Source organism: Falco cherrug, chromosome 2, assembly GCF_023634085.1.
Source record: "Falco cherrug isolate bFalChe1 chromosome 2, bFalChe1.pri, whole genome shotgun sequence".
NCBI lineage: Eukaryota > Metazoa > Chordata > Aves > Falconiformes > Falconidae > Falco > Falco cherrug.
This window is the reverse complement of record NC_073698.1, coordinates 19,301,709-19,325,118: the sequence shown is the minus strand read 5'-3', so window position 1 is coordinate 19,325,118 and position 23,410 is coordinate 19,301,709.

Sequence of the window (23,410 nt, the reverse complement as noted above, 5' to 3'; positions counted from 1 at the left end):
GGGGTGGGTGAGGGTGGGGGTGTCTGTTTGCAAAGCAAGAAATACCCTTACTTGAAAATATGGAATCAGAAGGTTATTATTTTTGGCTCTAATCCTGCAAACGTCGTAGCTGTAAGCAGAGCTGCATTTGTGGAGACCCACGTAACGCAATAAACCATCATGGACTTAGAACTATACTAGCATGTATAATTCTGTGCAGGCTCAAAGACTTCAATTTGTTATTTTTTCATCTTTTTCATATTCAGCTATTTTAATAAAAATGGTAATACACAGAATCTGATCTGTAATAGTCACCTTCCAGAGGTAAACCCCTTTGTATGTATTTTGAGACCTGTCATCTAGCAGCCCTACATATGCACCTCCTTTATAAAAAAAAAAAAAAAAGATGCTATTTTGAAATAAAACAGCTACTCTAAATTTCTTTTCAAAATGGTAAAAAGGGTATTGCTGTGCTGCCAAGATTACATCAAGTAGCAAATGCTGATTCATTGCAACAGTAATAAAGCTTTAGAAAAAATCTCTAGTCTCTGCAATATAAACGTTCTGTCCTACAAATGGTATCTTCCAGCAAGTCATTTGTCTCTGCTAGTCTGGAGTAAAAGTATATCCAAGAGTGCTCCGATGTGAAACAAATTATGTGTCTGCTTTTGAGCTGTAGCTAATGCTAGAGTGCTTTCAGCTTTAAACATATGGTGAACAAGCTGGATGTAGACCCAGTACAATGTAAAATGCACTTCTGTCTTAAAAGACATATATACCCTGCTGCTGCACGAGGCATGTTCTGTGACAATCACAAAAAAGAGCGCTAACGGAGAAGATCACCGTCTGCAGCTTCTCACTGAAGGAATTAAATGCTGTTAAGATCCAAAATGGATTCTACTGAACCTTCTCAGAGCGTCAGATGCAACTGAAGACTGCAGTAAGCAGCAGCTTTAGGTACTTTATTGTTGGGAAGCCAACATTTAATGTACAGGGAGGCCTGCTACTCTGCTGCCCTGGGCACCCCTGCAGGCTGGCATGGGATCTCGGGGCCAGGGAATATTGAAAGGAAAGCTTTGTAACATTTTCTATGGCTCTGCTGATGGCCTGTGCGGTGGGTTGACCCTGGCTGGACCGGTGCCACCAAAGCCACTCATCACTCCCCCCTCAGCTGGGCCGGGGAGAGAAAATACAGCAAAAGGCTCCTGGGTGGAGGTACGGGCAGGGAGAGATGGCTCTGCAGTGACCGTCACGGGCAGAACTGGCTCGGCTCGAATCAGTCCAGTTTACCATCAAATCAGAGTAGGATAAGGAGACATAAACCTTCCCCGCACCCCTCCCTCCCTCCCGGGCTCGGCTTTGCTCCCCATTTTCCCTCCCCCCCGCCGTCCCGGCCGCTCCTGCCCCTCGGGGGAGGGTCCTCACCCCCTGCCCGGCCCCGGCGCGGGGTCCCCGCCACGGGAGGCGGCTCCCCCCCACGGGAGGCGGCTCCCCACGGGCTGCTCCAGCGGGAGCCCTGCCCAGGGGCTGCAGTTCCTCACCCCCGGCCCCAGCCCCTCAGGCCCGGCCGGCCCCGGCGCGGCCCCCGCGGGGTCCCCGGCCCTGCCCGCAGCCCGGCCCCGGCCCGGGCTCCTCCCCGCGGGGCCACGGGCCCTGCCCGGAGCCGGCCCCTCTGCACCGCCCGGGGCTGGGGGGCTGCTGCGCTCACACGGTCCCGCTCCCCTCTCGCCGCGGCGGCTCTTCATCCCAAGGGCACTACCACCATTGCTGATGGGCCTGGCCTTGGTCTCAGCCAGCAGCGGGTCCATCTTGGAGCCAGCTGGCGTTGCCTCCATCGGACATACGGGAAAGCGCCTGGCATCTCCTCACAGAAGCCACCCCTGTAGCCCCCCTGCTACCAAAATCTTGCCACACAAACCCAATACAGCCTGTGAGAAGGTGTTGGGGTAAGGGTGGCCCCAAAGGCTGAGCTTCCCCTTCCGCCCTGGCTCCAGCTGGGTGCCCCAAACACTGACCCCTGCTGAGGTCCTGCCCGGGTCATGGTCGCTGTGGGATGCCGCATCTCCCCCAGCCACCTGCCTCCCTCGACTGGGGTGGCTGCTTTGGAGGAGGTGCCCAAGTTTTAGTTACAAATGGTAGCTGAGATGTTTCCAAAGTGTTTTCTTCTTTCCTGGAGTAGCAAAACCCCACAAAATAATAATAGAATAAAAAGGTGAGTCTCTTAGGAAAGAAACAGTGGCAATGGCTCCTCATGCACTGCTGTCAAGCACACAAAATGAAGCCAACTGACAAATCACCTCTCACTTGGACTTCCTGTCCCACAGGGGTTTGTGATCTCATCATCAATGAGCATCCTGCCTCTGTTTCACATGTACTACTCATCGTTTATTTCAGGTAATTTCAGAGATTAATATAATGTAAATATAAAGCAAAATGTTCTCAACCTGCATTGAAAGTTTTTGCTTTTTTTTTTTTAGCTATGTGTGCTTATGTGCCTGAAAGGTCATCATATGGTTTTTTTCAGGTGGTTCTTGTGGGCTTTTCCATTTTTCTCCGTCAGTCTCATAAATGCTACTGCTTCATCCCTGGATGATTTATCTCTCCAGCACAGCCCAATTCAGGAAGCAGGAAGGTATGTCTCATTTATTCTCTGCTTCAACTAGTTTGTAGAGTTCAAGCAAAATAGATCCTAGGTCCTGGGGCTGAACCATGACCTTTAAACTGAAGGCTAATATCTGCTGGATCAGCTCCTTTCCTGTTCTGGAGACGTTATATGGTTCCAGGACCTGGTGGTCAACATCTCATTTCCAGCTCTGCTCCTGATCTGCAGTATTGACATTTGGCAGACTTACTTGCTTCCTCTGTTCCCTGTTTCATGCCACCAATCTTTTCTTTAAATATCCCAGTGTGCTGGGACAGGCTGGAGGTTGCTGGTGTTTGCATAGTGCCCAGCACAGGGTGGGATGCTGCATGTGTGGGACCTGGACAACTGTGCTGCTGCACAACAGTGAAACCTACTGACAGCCCTGGTATTACTATGACTGTGGGGTCATCTGCGTTAGATGTGGAACATGTTAGATGTGGAGCATGGAGCTGTTACTCAATTTTCTATCACATCCACATCTTCTTCCCTTGCCTGTGCCCTAGGGCAAGGAGGGAGCAGAAGTTCCTGCTTCAGAGTGTGTCCTCCCATCTCCCATCCCAGTCATAACTATTTACCCATGTATAACCAGGCGTGAGAGATCGGGAGGGATGTAGTTAGCACTTGTAGGGATGACACATGCATGTGCACTCACACATATGCACACAGTGAGGCTACTGTGACCCATGCAAAAACAGACTTGCTTCACATGTCTTGCAGGCCAACTTGCAGCACCTACAGCACATCCGAGACAACCACAGTGAGGTGAACCTATCGACCTCCCCTATTTCCATCCACAAAAACACAGGGGCATGGAATAATTCAGGCTGGAAAACCTGAGAAGTCTCTGGTCCAACCTCCTGACATGGGTTTGCCCATCCATGTAGCTCATGCCTGGAGGAGGGATAACAATATCCCAGCAAACCACTGCTGTTCATCACGGCTGGGGAAATTTAGCAACAGGTAGCTGACTCAGACAGCTAGCTAAAATCTTTTGGAACAGATGATGTCAATGATATTTTAAAGAACACAGAAAATGTCTAAGAAACCAGAAAAAGCTGTAGTATTACATCAAATTTTCAGGTTACCCCAATAACCTGAATAATTAGGAGCAGAGTCTATGATACATGTTTTCCCTCAGTATTTAACGTCTCCTCATATCCTGGGTCCAAAATACCTGAATATGCCTAAGGAGATAGCCTCTGTGACACCACTGGCCAATGTCATGCACTCACAGCATTTTGAGGAATCATCTAGAGGAGGACGCAAGGCATCAGCCACACTGGAGCCTTTTTCCTCACCAAGGGCTGATGCAGGAAGGGGCTGAGTGAGCGGCCGCGTTGTGCCTCGCCTTTGGCATTTGTGCAAGGCTGCTTCCCCTTGGAAGAGTCCTTTGCTCCTGCCAAGTGTAAAAGGCAGTGGAGCATGATGTCTGCTGGCTAAGCAGAGCCCTACATAAACATCAAAGGAAGTGAGCCAGCTCTCTCATTCACCGAAGCGCTTGCATGATTTCACCTACTCTCAAGATTAGTTACCAATGTCTCTGTATTAAGGCCACTGTCAAGTTAAACTAATCGACCCACTAGTGTCCAAAGGGGAAGACTGGTTAAAAGTGTTGAATATTTCTGTTAGGACACGGTCGCCACACAGGGCCTAAAGGATTTAGGCATCACTTGCGTTTTATAAATATGTACAATGCACTCTGTAGTGATTTTTCCTCGACACTAGGTTTTCTCCAGGCCTTATTTTGTAGTGGCTTCACCGCAAATGTCAGCAGTTCCTCGAGGACAAGTACTCCGGTAGCTGCTGCCAGTTGCATTAAGTTAAATATTTCAGAATTTAGCCGTTCTATGACCCTCCATGGGAGAGGTGTTTTCAATGCAGAAATTATTTCTCTACACTCGATTCTCTTGTCACAAACTATTTCCATCAATCTGCTGCAAATCTGCTTTCAGACGCAGCCATAATTCTGATGTGACCACTGAAGGCTAAGCTGTCCTCCTCCTCCTCCTCCTCCTCCTGGGTATGGAGAGCTTCTGCAGGGTTGCTTGCTGCCCTGGGGGCTGCACCAGGCAGGAGGTGGTGGGTGGTCTGCTGGCCAGGGAAGGGGCGGGGGGAGGGCAGCACCACCCTGCTGATGTCTGCAGCTGAGGCTACACGATCCCAGCAGAGGGTTTAGACGATGAAGCCCCCCACAGCAAGGGCTAGTGAAGCAAGAGTGACCTGCGGAGGGCACGCGCTGGTGGTTAGTGCCTGGGCTCGAGAGGGGACCCAGGATTAGAGGGCAATGCCGGGTGCGGGAGCCCAACCTCACCTGCACCAGAGGAACCCCAACCCAATCCCTTGGGCCACTGAAGGAAAGTGGTCAGCTCATGGTCCCTGGGTGAACCCCACCGAGGCGTTAGCGGGGCCACCCCCCATCCCCCAAGGCTGGCAGGGGGTAGCGCCTGCAGGGGCGTGGGGACTCACAGGGAGCTGTGGAGGAAAAACATTTGGGGATGTTGTACAATATATGAGGTGTTGTAAGGGGTCTGTGGGAATGTGCAAGGCTTGTTATGGGACATTTAGGGGACGATCAATGGCAGGGAAAGGGAGGGATCATGGTGGACTGGGGAGGAACCGGTGTGAGAAAATAGCGGGAAAAGGGGATAAAAGGGGCTGGTCGGGGTAACAGCTGGCTGGTCCGTACGCTCGTCTGACCGAGCCCTGCACCTCATCACCACAGCCTGCCCTACAGTCTTACTAAATGTTCTTACATAACAAGAAGAATAATTATTATTACTACTAATAGTAATTACTCTTACATTCTTACTATTGACTTTCTGTGCGGGCACAGTCCCTATTCGGAGCCCGGGTGAGCGCCCACCACCCAACCCTCCAGCCAGGCTGGTGGGCAGCAGCACGAGCGCTGAGTGTCGGCAACTGGAGTGGGACCACGACCCTCAGAGGCTGGGGAAACCGGGGCCTGGGGCGGCTCTGGGACAGACGGAGTAGCTAATGCCAGCAAATGGAGAGATCCATTTTCCACGTGTGGGTCCGTATTTCACTAGTGGACGTTAATCTGACCAGCCAGAGAGGAACAGTACCTGCTGCCCGTGCTGCTCACATATGTGCAAGCACTGTGTGTGAGTGGCTACCTCACAGCATAGCAGTTTTGAAGAAGAAGGGTTTTCTTAAATGTCAAGTGCTCCATGGACAGCTTGCATGAAAGATGTAGTATAAGATGTTTTGAAAGGACTTAGGACAGGAGAGGTGTTTCCCCCACCCCGATCCAGCTGGAGCCACCAAGGGATCAGTTGCCATTTGCTACATGTGGACCCCCAACCTCACAGCAGGCAATAGCAGCTTTGTTAACGCGATCAGCCTACTTAAAATGTTTTACCTGAACAAACTGGTTGTATTTGAAACACCACTGCAAGTTCCTATAGCAGAGCTGGGGGGCTGGCTTGGTGGGGGTGGTAGGAAGGAGGTAGGGCTGTGCTCAGGTGTTTTATTGGCACATCTGCTTGGGAAAGGGACATCTGACACCACATCCGCAAGCACCTTTGACTCAAGGAACCTGAGGTGACCAGGCAGCCAGGGAAGTTCATGCCCCAGAAGTCACCTTTTCGAACAGGACTTGGTCTCCATGGATGGTTGGCATTGAAAGATGCTCTTCATTTCTCAGGCCCATCGGAATACTTCCATGGCATTACTATCCCTCTACTAAATATCCAAATACTTGCAGAAATGTGCGGCACCTAAATGTCATCAGGCTTTTCATGCAGAGATAGCCTGAGGAGTCTGGAAGGTCCACTTCAGCCTGGGCTTGGGCTTAGCTTGAATGTGTAAATAGTCCCAGAGAAGTTCAGTAAGATTGTTCATGTGCTTAAATTCCTTACTGGGCTGGAGCCTGCGGGCCTGTTTTGTAAATAAATTAGAAACCATACCAGATGTTCCTGCATTGCTGGAAAAATTGATCCCTAACAAGTTTCCATTTACAATTTTAATTTCTATTACAGAGATCTGCCTATCATTTTATGAAGGAGAGACTTTGAAAATATTCTTTCATTGTGTAAAACTAAGGAAAAGTATTCAGTACTTATGTATCCTGTCTAGATTAAAAAAAAAAAAGAAAAAAAAAAAAGAAAAAGGAGAATTTGACCAATAAAATGTTTGGCAAAGCCAAAGTCTGAATTTTTTGCATTTTTTTACCTTGGGATATGAGTTTACAGTACACTTCTCTGAGGTGTATAAATTCAATGACATAGTAATTGGTTTATTACACAGAAACTGGAGGCTCCAACTTTGCCAAGTATTTTTATTATGTAAATTCTTCACTTCTCTCACCTTCAAAAAGGCCATAAAAGCCATAACTCTGAAAACAGGTCTCTGTGAACAAAATCGCAGCCCTGCCTCACAGTCAGGAGACCCACACGATGCGGGTGCGGAGCACGTCCCATTGTAAAACAGGTTGTTAGTTCATGTCCATCACTCCAAGGTATTTATAGCCTCAATACAGTCGCCATGTGTAGCTTTCTGTTAGGAATGCATAGCTCTCGTCTCATAAAGGGATGGATGCCCTCAAATCTGATTTTCTTCTGTGGCTGGTGCATAATCAGGCCCTGAAACCTATTTATTTTAAAATAAATCTATTTTATCGGGGTTCATTGCAATGAAGGGGAGGAGGTGGGACTGGCTGCTGAACTCCCAAATGCAGGGGACAACACCTCTCTGCTCCTCAGATCTGTGTCCCCAGCTGGGCTGTGAAATACCTCCCAGGGAGGAACAGGGAGAGGACAGCACTCCAGAGCAGGACAGGGACAGAGGTGGCCAGGGACACTTGGATCTTGGAACCAGGTCCAGAATGAACATTGGTCTGCTTCTAAGTCCTTGAAGCATCCCAGACCTTTCGCTGCTTGTTTGCAAGAGAGACATTTCAAAAGCATCTTCTGAATTGTTTTCTGAAAAAAAAGGAAATAATCTTATAGCAGGCCAGAGAGTCAGACCAAGGAGCTGGCACATGGGTGGGCTGCATCTATGCCTCTGTTTGACCCTGCTGCAAGACCTTGGGTGGTCGAAACCCTTCCCTGGTGCTGTTTTCTGGCTGTAATTTAGATGTATGAGACATGCAGGATGTAAGGGAGAACTGGTCTACCGTACCCCAGACTGGCAATCTGGTAATGGACAAGGAGAAGGCTGAGGTACTCAACAACTTTTTTGCCCTGGTCTTCACAGGAAACCTCTCTTCCCACACCTCTCAAGTGGATTGACTGTAAGATGGAGACTGGGGAAGCACAGTCCCTCCCACCGTAAGGGAAGATTAGGTTCATGACCCCCTGAGGAACCTGAACATACATAAGTCTGTAGGACCCGACAAGATGCATCCCAGAGTCCTGAAGGAATTGCTTGATGAAGTTGCCAAGCCACTCTCCATGACGTTTCAAAAGTCATAGTAGACAGGTGAAGTCTCTGGTGACTGGAAAAAAGGCAACACTGCACCCACTTTAAAAATGAGTAGAGAGTAGGACCCCGGGAACTACTGACCTGTCAGCCTCACCTCTGTGCCTGGGAACATCATGGAACAGATCATCCTAGAAGCTATGCTGAGGCACATGGAGGACAGGGAGGTGATTCAAGACAGCCAGCATGGTTTCACCAAGGGCAAGGCCTGCCTGACCAACATAGTGGCCTTCTACGATGGAGTGACTGCATCAGTAGACAAGGGAAGAGCTATGGATGTCATCTGTCTGAGCTTCTGTGAGGCCTTGGACACGATTCCCCACATCCTTTTCTCCAAATGGAAGAGATAATGGATTTGATGGGTGAACTGTTCAGTGGATGAGGAATTGGTTGGATGGTCGCATCCAGAGGGTAGTGGTCTATAGCTCAATGTCTGGATGGACATCGGTGGCAAGTGGTGTCCCTCAGGGGTCCATATTGGGACCAGTACTGTTTAATATCTTCATCAGTGACATAGACAGTGGGATCGAGTGCACCCACAGCAAGCCTGCAGACAACACCAAGCTGAGTGGTGCAGTTGACACACCTGAGGGATGGGGTGTCATCTAGAGGGACCTGCACAAGCTCAAAAAAGTGGGCCCATGTGAACCTCATGAAGTTCAACCAGGCCAAGTGCAGGGTCCTGCACCTGGGCTGGGTCAGCCCCTGGTATCAACACAGGCTGGGGATGAAGGGCTTGAGAGCAGCTCTGCAGAGAAGGACCTGGGGGTACCGGTGGATGAAAAGCTGGACGTGACCAGGCAATGTGTGCTTGCAGCCCAGAAAGCCAACCGTGTCCTGGGCTGCATCAAAAGAAGTGTGGCCAGCAGGTCGAGGGAAGGGATTCTGCTCCTCTACTCCACTCTGGTGAGACCCCACCTGGAGTGCTGCATCCAGCTCTGGAGTCCCCAGCACAGGAAAGATGTAGACCTGTTGGAGCAGCTCCAGAGCAGGGCCACAGGAATGATCAGAGGGCTGGAGCAGCTCTCCAATGAAGAAAGGCAGAGAGAGTTGGGGTGGTTCAGTGTGGAGAAGAGAAGGTTCCAGGGAGACCTTGTTGCAGCCTTTTGGTACCTAAAGGGGGCTTACAGGAAAGATGGGGACAGACTTTTTAGTAGGGCCTGTTGTGATAGAACAAGGAGTAATGGTTTTAAATTTGAAGAGTGTAGATTTAGACTAGATCTAAGGAAGACATTTTTTACAGTGAGGGTGGTGAACCACTGGCACGGGTTGCCCGGAGAGCTGGTAGATGCCCCATCCATGGAAACATTGAAGTTCAGGCTGGATGGGGCTTTGAGCAACCTGATCTAGTTAAAGACGTCCCTGCTTATTGCAGGGGGGCTGGACCCCATAACCCTTAAAGGTGCCTTCCAACCCCCAACTGTTCTGTGATTCTACCGTGGTCTACAGTCTCCACTTATATTTAGACATCTAAATTCAGCATGGGCTCTCTCCAAGGAGATTTAAGACCACTTTCTTCTCTCCATGCCTATAGAGGGAACATTGGCCCTGCCTATGGGAGAAGTGATTCATTAGTCTCCCAAAGTCACAAATGAAGAATATGCCTAATCTGTGGGAGGGACTAGATCCTACCCTTGGAGGGAGAACCTGCCTCTTGACTTGCAGATCATCTACCTCATAGGAATGTCCGTCACATCTGGACTCATCAGCTAATAGCAGTGTAAGCCACCAGTCCCTGATACTTCTTGTACTTCCAGTGACAAAGTGGCCCCTACATCACGCTTGTCACCTTCACTGGAAGAACTCACCATCCTTTTGTTGCAAGCACCCTGATGGTTTTGTTTCCACCAGCCTCTCCTCCTTTGATCGTCCTACCCAGGTGATGCTGGAATAACTCAACCGTACAACACGGCTGTGTGTGCCAGACCCAGCAGGTCAGAGTGGGCTCCTGCAGGCAAGCCTGTGGGGAGAAACACAGCCATTTTACCATGAATTTCCATACATCTGCAAGTCAAAACAAAAATGAAAATGTCTCACATCCTACATGGGTGTACTGAAAAGGGACTTCAGGAATGGAGCATACTTAGGAGGCTCCGGGGATGGGGAACCTGGCTCTTGCATCCCCTGAGCACCACGCCCCTGCTGGGCACCAGCCAAGGTGTCTGTGTGCTTTCCTCACTCGGCGCTTGGAAGGTGTTCAGGCAAACACCCAAGAAACCCAGGATAATGCATCAGGTTTGAGGCAGGAGGCTGGATAACTTTGATTTATTTTCCTCTTAGCAAATGTAATTGCAAAATAGGTCAGCGCAGCTGTTATGGATTCAGCCTGTTCCCTTGCTGATGCTTGATTTCAGCTTTTTTTGTGTGGGTGTTATTGGTTACAAGGAACTGACAAAAACATGCACCTAAGACCTGTCTGGCTGTCAGCTTAGCTATTTCCAAAGGAAAAAAAATGCATAGAACGATCTTTTTAAACAGAAAAACAAGGCCTTCTTACAAAGGTGAACTTATTCTTGAAAAGAAATAAACAGACAGAACAACAACAAAAAACACCAGGCAAAAGTTTTGTGTTAAAAGCTTGGAAATTCATGATTTTCATTCACGGTTCATTTACCATGGGACGTCAACTAGAGATTTAGGGGCACACTGCCATGTGCCCAGTGTTCTGGCTGTTGGCTAGGGAATGCCCGTGTCCAGCCAGGCTCTAACATCCCCCACAGGGAGCCGTCCTTGAAAGGCTCCCCAGTAGCCACCAGATCTGGGTGCTTCATTGCTCATGAACACAGAGAAACAAATCAAATACTGGTGAAACAAATGTTTTTGAGAAAATTGACGAGAGCAGCAACTCTTTCTGGAGGTGGGAAGGTGAGGACCAGGCTGTCCTGTGCACCTGCTCAGTGATGGGACCATCCACGTGGGAAGAGCCTCCCTTCAGCATCAGAGCTGGAGGCAGTCCACTCAGGGATGTGGGAGAGGGGGACTAGCTGCCATGGCATTTGCTTCCTTGCACAGGTGACACCCTGTGCATTTCCATCTAGGTGAATTAGGCAAAAAAGCTTTTTGGGTCCATGTCAGCTTTTGGCACCTCAAACCTGCTGGTAGCAGTGAGTTCACGGCTGAGCTCTGCCCACATGGAAATGGCATCCTAGGGCTTCGTTTCAAACCTGCCACGCTCAGCAAAGTGCTGATGGAAGGCTGTCTGAAATTGCAACTACGGTGTACCCTGGTCCAGGGCATCCTGCTGCCTTTTCTGAAGCAATGGAGTTCATGCTTGCTTGGAGTTATGAAATCTCTGCTTTTCAATACAGAGCTTTTTACTGGTTGAGGATGTGGAGGAGAGGTTTTTATTTGCCTAATTATCTGGAATTCTTGGTATCATGGAATCATAGAATGGTTTGAGTTGGATGGGACCTTAAAGATCACCACCTAGTCCCACCCCCCTGCCACGGGCAGGGACACCTCCCACCAGACCAGGCTGCTCACAGCCCCATCCAGCCTGGCCTTGAGCACTGCCAGGGATGGGGCAGCCACAGCTGCTCTGGGCAGCCTGTGCCAGGGCCTCACTATGCTTGCACTGAAGAATGAGGATGTGTTTTGTAGGTAACATTGAGCCTTATACCAAAATCAGTCTAGAAGGATTTAATCCACAAATTCCTAATTTGTAGACTTACCATAAGCAGTTGGCCTTAACTGGAGTCTGGGCGCTCCATGAACACTAACACATGTGTCTGAAAAGCTCTATATACATATGCATATGCGTGTATTCATCTGTGTGCACAAATGAGGGACATGCTCAGCATTGCTTATTTCTTTCTCTCCCATTCAAAGGTTTGCTCAGACCATTAGTGAGACCTGGAGGCTGCCCCCCCCCCCTCCTGCCACCCCCGACACGTGCGCACACACTCTCACAATGAGCAAACAGCACAAGCCATGCGCTGTGGGTTCATTGCTGAAATTGTTGCAGAGACACTGCTGGCTATGAAAAGGGCATCAAAGAAAGCAGGCAGGGCTCACAAACAGAAAAAAAAAAAAAAAAAAGGACTGTATTCTTCAGATAATTTATTTGCAATGAATAATTCAGCTAGCTTTTGCTGTGAAGCTGAATTAAATACAGAGCATTAAGCACACTGAGATCCCCAAATAAAAGGCACTATTCATTCCTAGCACAAAGGAATATTATTTACTATCATTAATTAACTTCCACACAAAGCCGCAGCCATTTCTTTACATTGTGAGAAAGAGCGAGAGGAGAACGTGAGCACAGAGCTGCTGTAATTTCCCTTTGATTTTCTCTCCTTCCGCAGACACACACTGGCTGCAGGCTGAGCTTGGCTTGCCGTGGTGTTTTTGGCAGCGCCGTCCCTGTGCTGGAGCGCAGGCAGGTTGCTTGTTATAGCAGGGAGGGGTGCACCCCTGAGCCCCCCGCCCCTCGCCCCTGGCAGCGGGCTGTGCCCGAGTCCTGCCCCAGGCTGCCGCAGCACTGGGCTTCAACAGTGATGGCCCCAGGGCAGCACCCAGACCTCCCAGTATGGGTGCAAAAAGCCAGTAGATGGTGTAAACTGGCATTCCCTGAGCATATGCAGCTTAAAGGATTCAGATTGCTCTGAATAAAACCTAAGGAGACAGAGATGTGTTTGCCTTTGGGAAATGGGTTAACAGCCTGGATGCTCCATCTACCTAGTGAGAAGCATTTTTTAGCATTTAATGAGCCTGTGTGCTAATTAGTTCACTGAAGTCTCTCATTTGAAATACCAAGCTTTAGAATAACCAGAAATGCAAATTCTTGGCAATATTGGCAATTATTGTTACTGCTGGTGTAGTGACTAGAGAACAGCTCTTTGCAAGCAAAAAGGGAGATGCGAGGCTTGTGTCGGGTGGTTACGGAGCTGTCTTAAGCAGTTACGTTGTGCTCTGTGTAAGTGATGTAGATCGCAAAAAAAGCTGGGTGGAGACTTTTTGGCCAAAATATTTTTCTGTTGGAAGGCAGGGGTTTCAGTTATATTGAAACATTTCATAAATACACATCACCTTTGCTGAATCATTTCTTTTTAAAAAGTGCATCCACCTGCCTGCCAGGTGAATGGAGGTACATCAGAAGGTACTCCCAAGTACAACCAAGTGGTACCATGACACCAAGGCTTCCACACAGTTTGTGGGGACTGTTTCTGGAGACCAGTTCAGGAGAAATGCAGCTAAGCCTCTCCTTCTCCCTGTTCACCATACACTGAGCTCAGGTGCCTCCAGAGAGCAATTTAGATCAGCTACATGAGGTGCTGCCCCTTCTTGTCCACTGTGCAGGGAATGAATAGCAAAACACCTCCTTGGGATTCACTCCCCCTACCCCTTAAAGAAAATAGCGGACCTCTGTTAAAGAAGTGAGAGGCTTTTTCACAACTACAGGCAACCCTGTGGACTGCAGTGAACTTAGGTGAGAGAGGACCAGCCCCTTCCCCCAGAGCAGGGCATCCCAGCGTTCAACCACCCCCAACTTCAGGCATGAGGAAACTGAAGTTCAGTCAAGGAGACATCTTCTGAAACAGGTGTCATGCTGCATATGACTAAACAGGAGGCTAAGTGCATCTCTAAGATTCAGGGGGAGTTTAGGTGCCTTTAGGTGAAATCCAGGTTAAACCCCATTTTAGGTGGGATTTAGAAGGACCAGCTCTAATGATGGTTACCTCTGTTTTACTGTCTGAAGTACACTGGAGGGCAGACACAAACCCTTTTGACATGACCTAGGTGTAGTGAGGTGAAATAGGAGGGGGTTTGTGCATTGCACATCCCAGAGGCTGCCTAAAGGCAGTGGCGCCTTTGGCAGAAGCGCTGCAGCCCACTCATTGGCAGCAGCAGCCATCACCAACCACGCAAAGCCTGCTTTGAACTACCAAGGTGGCTGCTGTGTGTGCAGGTGCCCCTTGAACCTCTCAAGCTGCCTAGGGGTGACCTTCTCTTGGTCTTGTAGAGGTAAGAGCAAGGCGCAGGTGGGTAGAGGGAATTTCACAGGGAGAAACCTGGCACAGAGCAAGGGTCAGGTTTTCTCACGTTCCTCCTTTTTGGCTCCATGAAGAGCTCCATCGTCAAACTTCTGAGCTTCTGACACAGGGGACAAACCGTGATTTTTAAGAGTAATTGCCTGGTGGAGATATTAATTCTGTTTTTATCCTTCCCTGTAACAAAAGCTTTCCAATAATGTCATCACCACTCATCAGCATTACCCACTAAATAAATTTAAATAACACAATTAATGTATTACCCCTTTTACTCTTTGCTTGATGTATGGCCCAATAAATAAATGTCACATTTCTATTTCCAACTCTATCATATTTATATGCTCTCAGGACACTTTCCAAAGATCATTTCCCAAGACAGAAAGAGTCTCTGCTGTGAAGGGGACTGTCCTGACCTGGAAAACAAGTAGGCAGCACACACACACTCACCTCACAAATGAATTGAAAATGCACAAAATACAGAACAACAGATTACAGGTCAATTTGGGTGGGGCTTCGAATTCCATGTGAACAGCAAAGATTAAGCAGAGAGCATGTATTAAGGGACCTGGTTGCATAGTCTCTGATAAAGCTGGGATCAGTAAATATTTTGAGCATAGGGATCCATCAAACATAAGCTGTAAAACTGCCTTAAACCACACCCAGGCACAGCAAACCCTCAGGAAGCAGAAAGAGCTGCTGTAAAGTACTGAGCTGGACTTAAGGTGATTATTACCCTTTCTTAATGCCCACCCCCCCCCAAAAAAAAATAAAGGGAGGGGGGGGAAATGGGTGCCACCAGAGATTACAGGGAAAGAAATGAACTGTAAAGGCTCCTCAGATCACCCCTCATCCCGCATCACTGTTACGGACTTTGCCAGACAGGAGGTGTTGGAGGAACACATGTACCGTATCTTGTATCAGTGCCTTAGTGGTCACGAGGCTGTTGTCGTGCCCGCACACCGTCCCTGAGCTGCAGCCTCCCACGACGGGCAGGGCAAGGCAGGGCAGTGCAGGCAGGGAGGTGTTACACAGCCCTGGGAGCAGAGGTGCACCATGTCAGACTCTCCACATGCAGACAACTAAACCAGCCTAAGATCCCCAAATGGAGGTATTGAGTCAACCCTTCAGCAGTGGCACATGGACCTAACTGCAACGACGTAGCCACGGATGGGGAGCTCGTACCCTCTGAGGCCCAGAAGAGGAGTTCCTTGCCCATGATGAAGATGAATCATGAAAAAAATCCTTGGATGCAGAGCCAGGGGTGATTAAAAGCGTCTTTAATCCTCCCACTCTAATTTCCTTAATTTCCCAAGACAAATGATAGCATCTGAATATTTACATACTTCATGCAGACTGACAGAAAAACAAAGAGACCCATCTTCCCACTGGAGATCTTACGTTTTCTCCTCCTTCTGGGTATATCTTGAAAAATGTTGGATAATTACAACTTAGCTGAAAGATCATACCTTGAAATAAATTTTCTTACAACTACCTTTTTTACCCCTCTGGCCGTCCAGGCACTTCCCACCCATTCCAGTCTCATCACCAGAAGCAAGATACCTCTTGTCCAAGAAGCACCAAATGAAGACAGATCTTGCCAAAGCACATACAAAACAGGCTGATACAGCTCTGCAGTGTGTCATTATAGAAACACCTAAAGCTATGAGTGATAGTCATGCTCAACCAAAATGCATTTGTGGAAATTACTTGGGCAAAAACTAAATGGCCATTAGTTGTCAAAACTGACTAGCTGGGAGAGCTGATAAAGACCCAGAACTATCCAGTTACTCACAAGAGACGTGCATTCACAGCATTCCTTTTCTGGCTTTTGGCTTCTGATTCTCAAGGGGTACAAGCACCTTCAAAAGGTAAAACTTGGAAGAGAAATTCATAATTTCTTCAGACACTAAATATCATGGACTTCATGAACATGGCTATTTTTCCAGCTGAGTGGTTCCCTAACAATTATTATTGCTCTTTCTCAGTCTTGATCTCTGAAGAGCTTTTCAGATTTTTTTTCTTTCACTAGGACGACAGTTTTGCCTCCTAATGCAACATGTGCCCATGGTGGACACTGAGCTCACATCAGATCAGAAGCTCTGTGCTAAGAATTAGCCTTGAACTAACTCTTCAACTGAATCCTTGCTCCTGGGAATTATATCTGTAAAAAACAGCAACAAAACAACTTTCATAGCCCAAGATCCTCCAAGTTAACCAAGCAGCTGGGGGAAAAATTACTGAGTATAGTTTAGGGTAAATTTTAGATCTATTGGCGTTTTGACTCTTCATGAACAAGTACCATTGAGAAGTGACAATCTGATCCACACTCAGCTGGGACTGGGCTGTTTTCTCCATGAATTGCCTGAATGCTGACTGCCTTGCTGGTAGACTTCAGACTGACAGCTCTTTCCTTTAAACCTATTCTTAACATTTTAATTTCCAATACTTTTTACTGCTTAACTGCTCAAGCCATCCTGTATCGAGCCCCTTCAAGTCTGTGGGTACCAACAAGTCCCTGTGGTGGCTCATGCCCTCAAGGGCACTGGAGACACCATCCAACGTGCTGCTAAATCTGTCATCCTACAGACAAGTCAAGGGTTGTCTAGTGGCCACCTGCCACGGATTCACAATCACTTTGCCCTGGATCTCCAGCCAAAACAAGCCCTTGGCTGGGAAGATGGGATCTACACTTCAAGTTCTTTTTGGTTTGCTGGTTATACTTCTTGGGTTTTTCGATGGAAAAAAAGTGTAATTTTTTTCCCCTACAGATCAAACTGAGAAAATGTCACATATGAGCAATACTCCTGGTACTGTAGTTTTAAAAAAATGTTAATGACAACTGTTTTACAATGTACCAGAAATTATTTAACAGATTAAACCAATGAAGTTTGTGAAACACAGCAAATTTCAAAAACTCTGGACAAGTTCCCCAATAAACTTATTGGATACACTAGAAATCTTACACAATAAAATTATCAGATGCACAAAGTTTACGCAGTTGTCTAATCAAGTCTGTACGGGACTGGAGTAGGTGATCTCTGAAGGTCCCTTCTAACCCAAACCCTTCTGTGATTGTGTGACTCCCCAGCCAAATATCCAGGTCTTATAGACCTGTGTCCATAATTTTGGAAAATAATGTAATGTTAGAAAAGATCTTTCAGAGCCTGTGCTATTGGGAGACTTAAAGACAATTTTAGTAATTATTGGTTTTGGAAAACATTATGAACAATCTTACCAGAATTAAATGTTATCATGTGCAAACCAACAGAATTGATTTTCTGCACATGCCTTTTAAATGAACAGCTTTAACTGTATGAAGAGCAATACAAAAGCAATACAAAAAGAAAAATATTCAGATTTCACATTTATTCCAGAAAAAAAAAATATTTTATTTAGCAGTTTATTTCATATTTTCCATGAGAAAATAAAAGTGGCAATTGTGAAAACGCTGTAGCCTGAAATTCAATTTGAAAATAAAAAAGCTCCCAGCCACGACCTGAAGTTATCAGCAATGGGGATTTTTTTTTTCAAAAGCACTAATATCAAGACTATGAAATTAGAAAAAGCACATTCATTGACTTTACAGATGGCATCAGTGCCATGGAAAACCTGGGAAAAGACAGGGAAGCAGGCTTGAGATTGCTGCTGCTTTGTCTCTTCAGAAGCAATTATCACATTATTTTTTTTAAGGAGGATATCAAAGTTAATAGCAATAGAGAGCGAGCTCTGCCTGGCAGAGACAGCATATGAAGTACGCAGCGCCAGATGAAGCTGTTCAGACATGAGGCTTCTAAGCAGTCACTAATTAAATTGTCTCTTGCTATACGCTCAGCTACACCATGTATCTTCAGCACTGCGCAGGAGCAGCTTTGGCAAAAGCCACGCAGCAGGAGCGTGAGGTTTTCTGGCGCTGCGTGGCCCTGAGAACATTTGTGCTCTGCAAACTCATCCTGGCTGCTCCTCTACAGCCCTGTGCACTGACTGAACCTCAGCGCTGTGCTGGGGTCAGGCCCTGAGCTCCCCCCTACAGCTCCTGGGGATGGAAGAGGGGCCACAGCCAGTACTGAAACACAAGGATGTGGCACTGGAGCCAGCAGCTGCTCCTGTGCCCGTTCCCTCTTTCCTCTGCCAGGGCCTGGAGGGGGTTTTATTTTCAACAGCAGTTTACCCTGCCAGGATTCCAGGCATCGCGGTTACTCAGAAAGTAAGAGAAAGCTGAAGAATTTCACAACCATGGAAACGAGCAGTTTGCTTTTAATGCAAATATTGTCTCGTGTGTTAAAAAGGAAATTTTTGCAGGATATCTGATGTCTCTGTGACAAAGAAACATCATAAAAAGGACATAAACGGGGCAGGGAAAAAAACCCAAAACCAGAGGTACCCACTGAGCGAGTGGAAGTCATGAAGAGTTGCAGGTGATGGAGCAGGAGAGAAACAGACCATAAATCAGCTCTCTGGCAGAGGCAGCATGGGAAGTACAAGAGGAGAGGACTGGCAGCTCAGTGCATGCACCAGCAGAGCCTGGCTAGGTGGTTTATTTTTATATCTAAATATTCAGCGTGGTCTGGAAGGAATATTGCTGTTTTCACTTCTGAAATAGTACTGTGACTTGTATCAAGTGTAATTTGTTTCAACATTTTTGCTGAACCAAGACATACCAGCCTGTTTATTTTGGAGAGGTGGAGAGCAAGTGGCGGGGATCAGCTAAAGGGTCCTTTTCTTCCCTCAGTTGATTTGGGTCAAGTGTTTACAGATTCGGACCTGCTGTCAGAGCAGCAGCCACCCAAATCTGCTGCCAAGAATGAACTCCTTAAATAACACAGGTCTCCTTCCACGCTTAAAGGTGACCATGAATTTTCACCAAGTGGACCTTCCTGTATATTTTTGAATGCACTCCAGATCTGAAGGAGCAAAATAAGCCCTATCGGTTTGGTAAACAATATCTCATTCCAGAAACCATGAACCGCTGGCTGTGTCTGCATCGTGCAATAGGGCAGGTGCCGAGGCAGGTTGTACTTGCGCTGATTATACTGCAGCTCAAACTCACTTCGGGCTTGGGGATGGGATTCATTTTTCACTTGCTAGCGAAAAGATTTGGGGAAATTATTTTGCCGGAGTAAGAATTTCTGGCACCTGACCCTCAGAGGAAGGTTAACGTTACAAAATTCCTGGGATCTAGAGCCATTATAAAGGCTCTTCAGCTGAAAGGAAATAGAAAGGGATTAAATACATTATTTATGGTGAAGACAGGGCTTTATGGTAAGGAGCAGCCTGGTGCTGGGCAGTTGACAGCACTGATTAACCGATTATAAAAGCAGTGAAATACCATAGCAAATATGCTGCGGTTACTTTACTTTTATTCTAAGAATTAACTCGTGTTCCCTGGTAATTGGTTTCCCCCCTTCATTTCTGTGTGCTGTTGTAAAGGTCTCTGATAGCTTGTGCCTCCTTTAGGCATTTTTACCTCCAAAAGTAAGTAATGTAACAGGCAAAATAGAAGCTAAACCTTTCCCATCCTTCTTACCCAGAGACAATTATTTAATAAAATGCAAAACTGGTAGATAATAAAGATCAGCAATGAGGCCTCTAATTAAGGTCATTTTTAACGTGATGCTTGCATTTGGTGCTCAAACACGGGCTGTTCGAGTTGGAAATACAACATTTAGTGTACACAACACTCAGCGGAGGGAGGGAGCGGTCTCCTGAGCGTCCCTGCTAGGACAACATTCACCCTCGGGGCAGCTCTGCTCTTTGTCCCCGGACCTTTGCCACGGAGGCTCCTGCGCTGCTCTGCTCCTTGAAGGACAGCCCCAGACGGGCAGAAAACTTCAAGGCAAGAGACATTGATTGTTTTTTCTTCTCCGTGCAAGGCAGAATATGTTTTTCCTGATTTTCTGATGAAAATCCAATGGCTATGATGATCATAACAACTCAATTAGGCTGGAAGGAGAAAAAAAAAAGTGCTGAAATCTGAAGCAGAGAATTTCCTGCCCTGGCCATCCCCTGCTGTGCTCCCTCCTGACAGTCATCAGTCCCCTGAAACTGAACCGCAGCCTGAACGAGCTTCCCCGTCACTCTGAGCTACCATATGCCCTGTCTCTGTGACACCATTTGTTTTCTTTTGCAGCTATTTTCATCTGTTGTTAAACATTCCTCTGAGATGAGACCTTCTACCTTTATCCTCAGCCAAAACCCGTTGCTGGCTCCCTGGGTGGTATGTGTCTGCCTCTCTCTCCTGGATCCAAGAGCCTGCAGCTGCATCGCTGTCTTCTTGCATCAGCTCTCCCTCGCTCTTTCTCCCCTCCAGTCAGAGTTTTCTAGGAAGGCAATGCCCTTCTGCTTCCAAACCGTTACCGGTAAAGACTGTGAGCGCTCGCCAGATAAAAAGTTAGGGCTGGCTTACCTGTGCAAAGCAGGGCTGTTACCTGAGGAAGGATAAAATGAGAGTGAGCTGCTAACCTGCCTCTGAACCTGCTCAGATGCGCTTGGATGGAGTAAGAACATCCAACTTACCTAGCTATTTGTTTGATCCAAAACTAGATTCTTAACTAGAGACATTTTTGATCAAACACAGCCTGAAGGAAAAAAGCCATCTACTGCCTGGCATTTCCTTCAGTGAGACGGGACAGACTTCTCCAAACCTAGAGATTTCAGCTCATCAGCTGCTAGTGGCAGTTCGCTGCCAGTGGGACAAAGTCCTACTCAGCCGTAGCTGCAACCCGGTGCTGATGCACAGACTTCTCCAGAGTATCTGGAAGCAGATACTTACTTGGCACCAGTGTCCCATGTCATTATCAGTTCTCAGATGTTACACGTCCTCTCTTGGCTGCCGCAGCACTGCAGAAACCAGGAGCACAGGTGTCCCACCCCAACATGGAACAGTGTGAACCGCAATCAATGGCTCGTCCCCGCAAACACAAAGGAGCAGAGGCACCCTGACCGGCAGGAGAACCCCCACAACCTCACCAGGGCCAGCAGAGCCCCTGACGGGGCTGCGCCCAGGGCTGCCACAGGAAGCCACCAGCCCACACGGTCAATGGCAGCAGCTGCCCACCAGCTCACTGGCGGAGGGAGCTGCTGCCTGCAGGAGCTGGGAGCTCACGGGCCAGGTGGTTTGTGTCTGCGTTGATGGGCCTGGCTGATGCGCATGTGTCCGTGTGTCCGTCTGTCTCTGGCACTGCATGCTCAGCCTCGCTGCCGGCCAGGCGCAGGTACCCGAGGCTGTGGCAGCCTGGCCTGATCCCGCAATAGCTCTTTTCCACTGTAACGCTGAGCCTACGTTTCTTTCACAGCTCTAGACATCTCAGCCAGCTCCGCAGGGACCAGCTCCCTCTGAACGCAGCGGCCGGGCCAGGCGCACAGGCACAGCTGCTCGAACCTGCTGCGCTGCTCCCAGGCCCAAGTTCTAACCCCGACTAGCGCTGCGCTGCGGGGTTTACACCTGGGGTCAGCCCTGGCTGAGAGGATTTCAGGTCCTGTTCTCTAGCACAGACGTGCTCTAAAAGAGCCAGAAAAGGGAAGGCGAAAGCTCCGCTATACCTGAGGAAGGTTGTACTGGGTCTGTTCAACCCCCTTTTTTTTAATCCTTCCTCACCTCTAGCAGATATGAGATGTACCCCGGTGCCTGTTTGGGGAAGCAAGTGCTGTGCTGTGGAAGGGGTCAGGCATAAAGGGGATGCCGCCAGCCAGACCGAGGTAGCACCACTCACGGAAGCACATGGTGCTAAACAGGGCTCAAAACGTTTCTGCTGCTGGGCTGAGGTCAAGGGAGCTTCCAGAACTGTGGAGGGGGACCCCAGAGGTTTTTCTCCGAGCACAATGGGGCCACAGCTTTAGGTGAAGAGTTTGCTCCGGTTGCAAATGCTAAATCACTGCTGGCCAGAAGTTACTTTTAAGGCGTTTTTAAATTTGGAACAGGTCACCAAAAAAAAAAAAAGAATTAACTTCATAAAAAAAGAAGTGGTGGTGAGTAGATTAGAAATGAAATCTCAGGGTTACTCGTAACACCTGTTGGTTTATGTACAGACTGTGCAGCTTCTACTGTCCTGGCAGCGCAACAGGGAGAGAAAGAGGACAGAGGCACTCCAGCCCGCAGCAGCTGCACGCACACCTACACGGCCACCCACAGTGGCAACAGCCCCCCCAGGCGCAGGAAATCCCTGTTCCCCTTCCACATCTTTTCAGATCATTTGAGGAAGAATCACCTACGGCAGCCGCAGCCTCTTCCCAAACCTTTTCTGTTTGATAGCTCAGTGACTCAGCTCGAGCATTACTGGAGATTTATTTCTCCTTTTTCCTCCCGAGAAATAAGGATTTTTTTTTTTCTTTTTTTCTGTATACCATGTTACCCTCTGTGAGGGCAAAAGGAAGTCAGGCTGTAGGGAGTGTCCATGCCCTAGCCCAGACCTGTAAGCAGGGGAAGCACTGCCACTTTCACTGCAGCCGTTTATGGACATGGCCTTTTCAGCTTGCCTCCAGATGGAATGTGAATTAAGTTGGGACACAACTGCTTTAAATCTTTTGGAGCCCTGTAGTCAAAACTGGGGAACTTCGGATTCAGGTTGTTTTCTGCCCAAGAAGTAACAAACTGCCTGGAGAACTTCCCTTCTCCTCTCCCCAGTGACAGCTCGCACTCCAGTGATGGCCATTTCCCCCAGCAGAACGAGATGTAGCCATGTGGGAGCACGAGGCACCTCCTTTCCCCTTCAGACACCACACAAACACAGAACATGACAGAAACAGGGGGGACTGCAACCTCCTGTGGTCAGCTTCCCTGCCCAGAACAGAAGCCAACAGGATCCCAAACCCAACGCAGTTAAGGGGGTGGAGGGAAGGGACGTGACCTAGAGCCACAGACATGCTCCCCCCCACTCACAAAGAGAGGAAACCTTTCCTTTCACCAGAGGATGGTTTTCTCCTGCCTTCCTCACAAAACCAAGGAAATCCAAAGCACCGTTCCACCCCCAAGAATCAGAAGGCAGCCCCCCCCCCCCCAGTGCTTGTGAATTAAAAGCACGTGCCTGCCCCACACTGTGAGCACATGCCGTGAACTGAAGTTTAAAACCACAGGGAACAAAGTCAGTTGTGATTTTCTTCTCATTTTTGAGGGGTGAGAGACAGAAGATACTTTACCAGAGAAAGGAAATGCTTTTAGAAAGCAGGTTACCTGTAATCTTTATTTGGACAAGGAAGTAAATACACATTTAACTAGGTTTGATGTTTTAATTGTGTGCCATTGCACAACAGTTCATACTTACACTTGAACGTGTATCATTAACTGTTAAGTTCCATTTCACACCCAGAAATACACTCACTGCTTAGAGAAAAAGGGAAGAAAAATCAATACAAACAAGGTGTG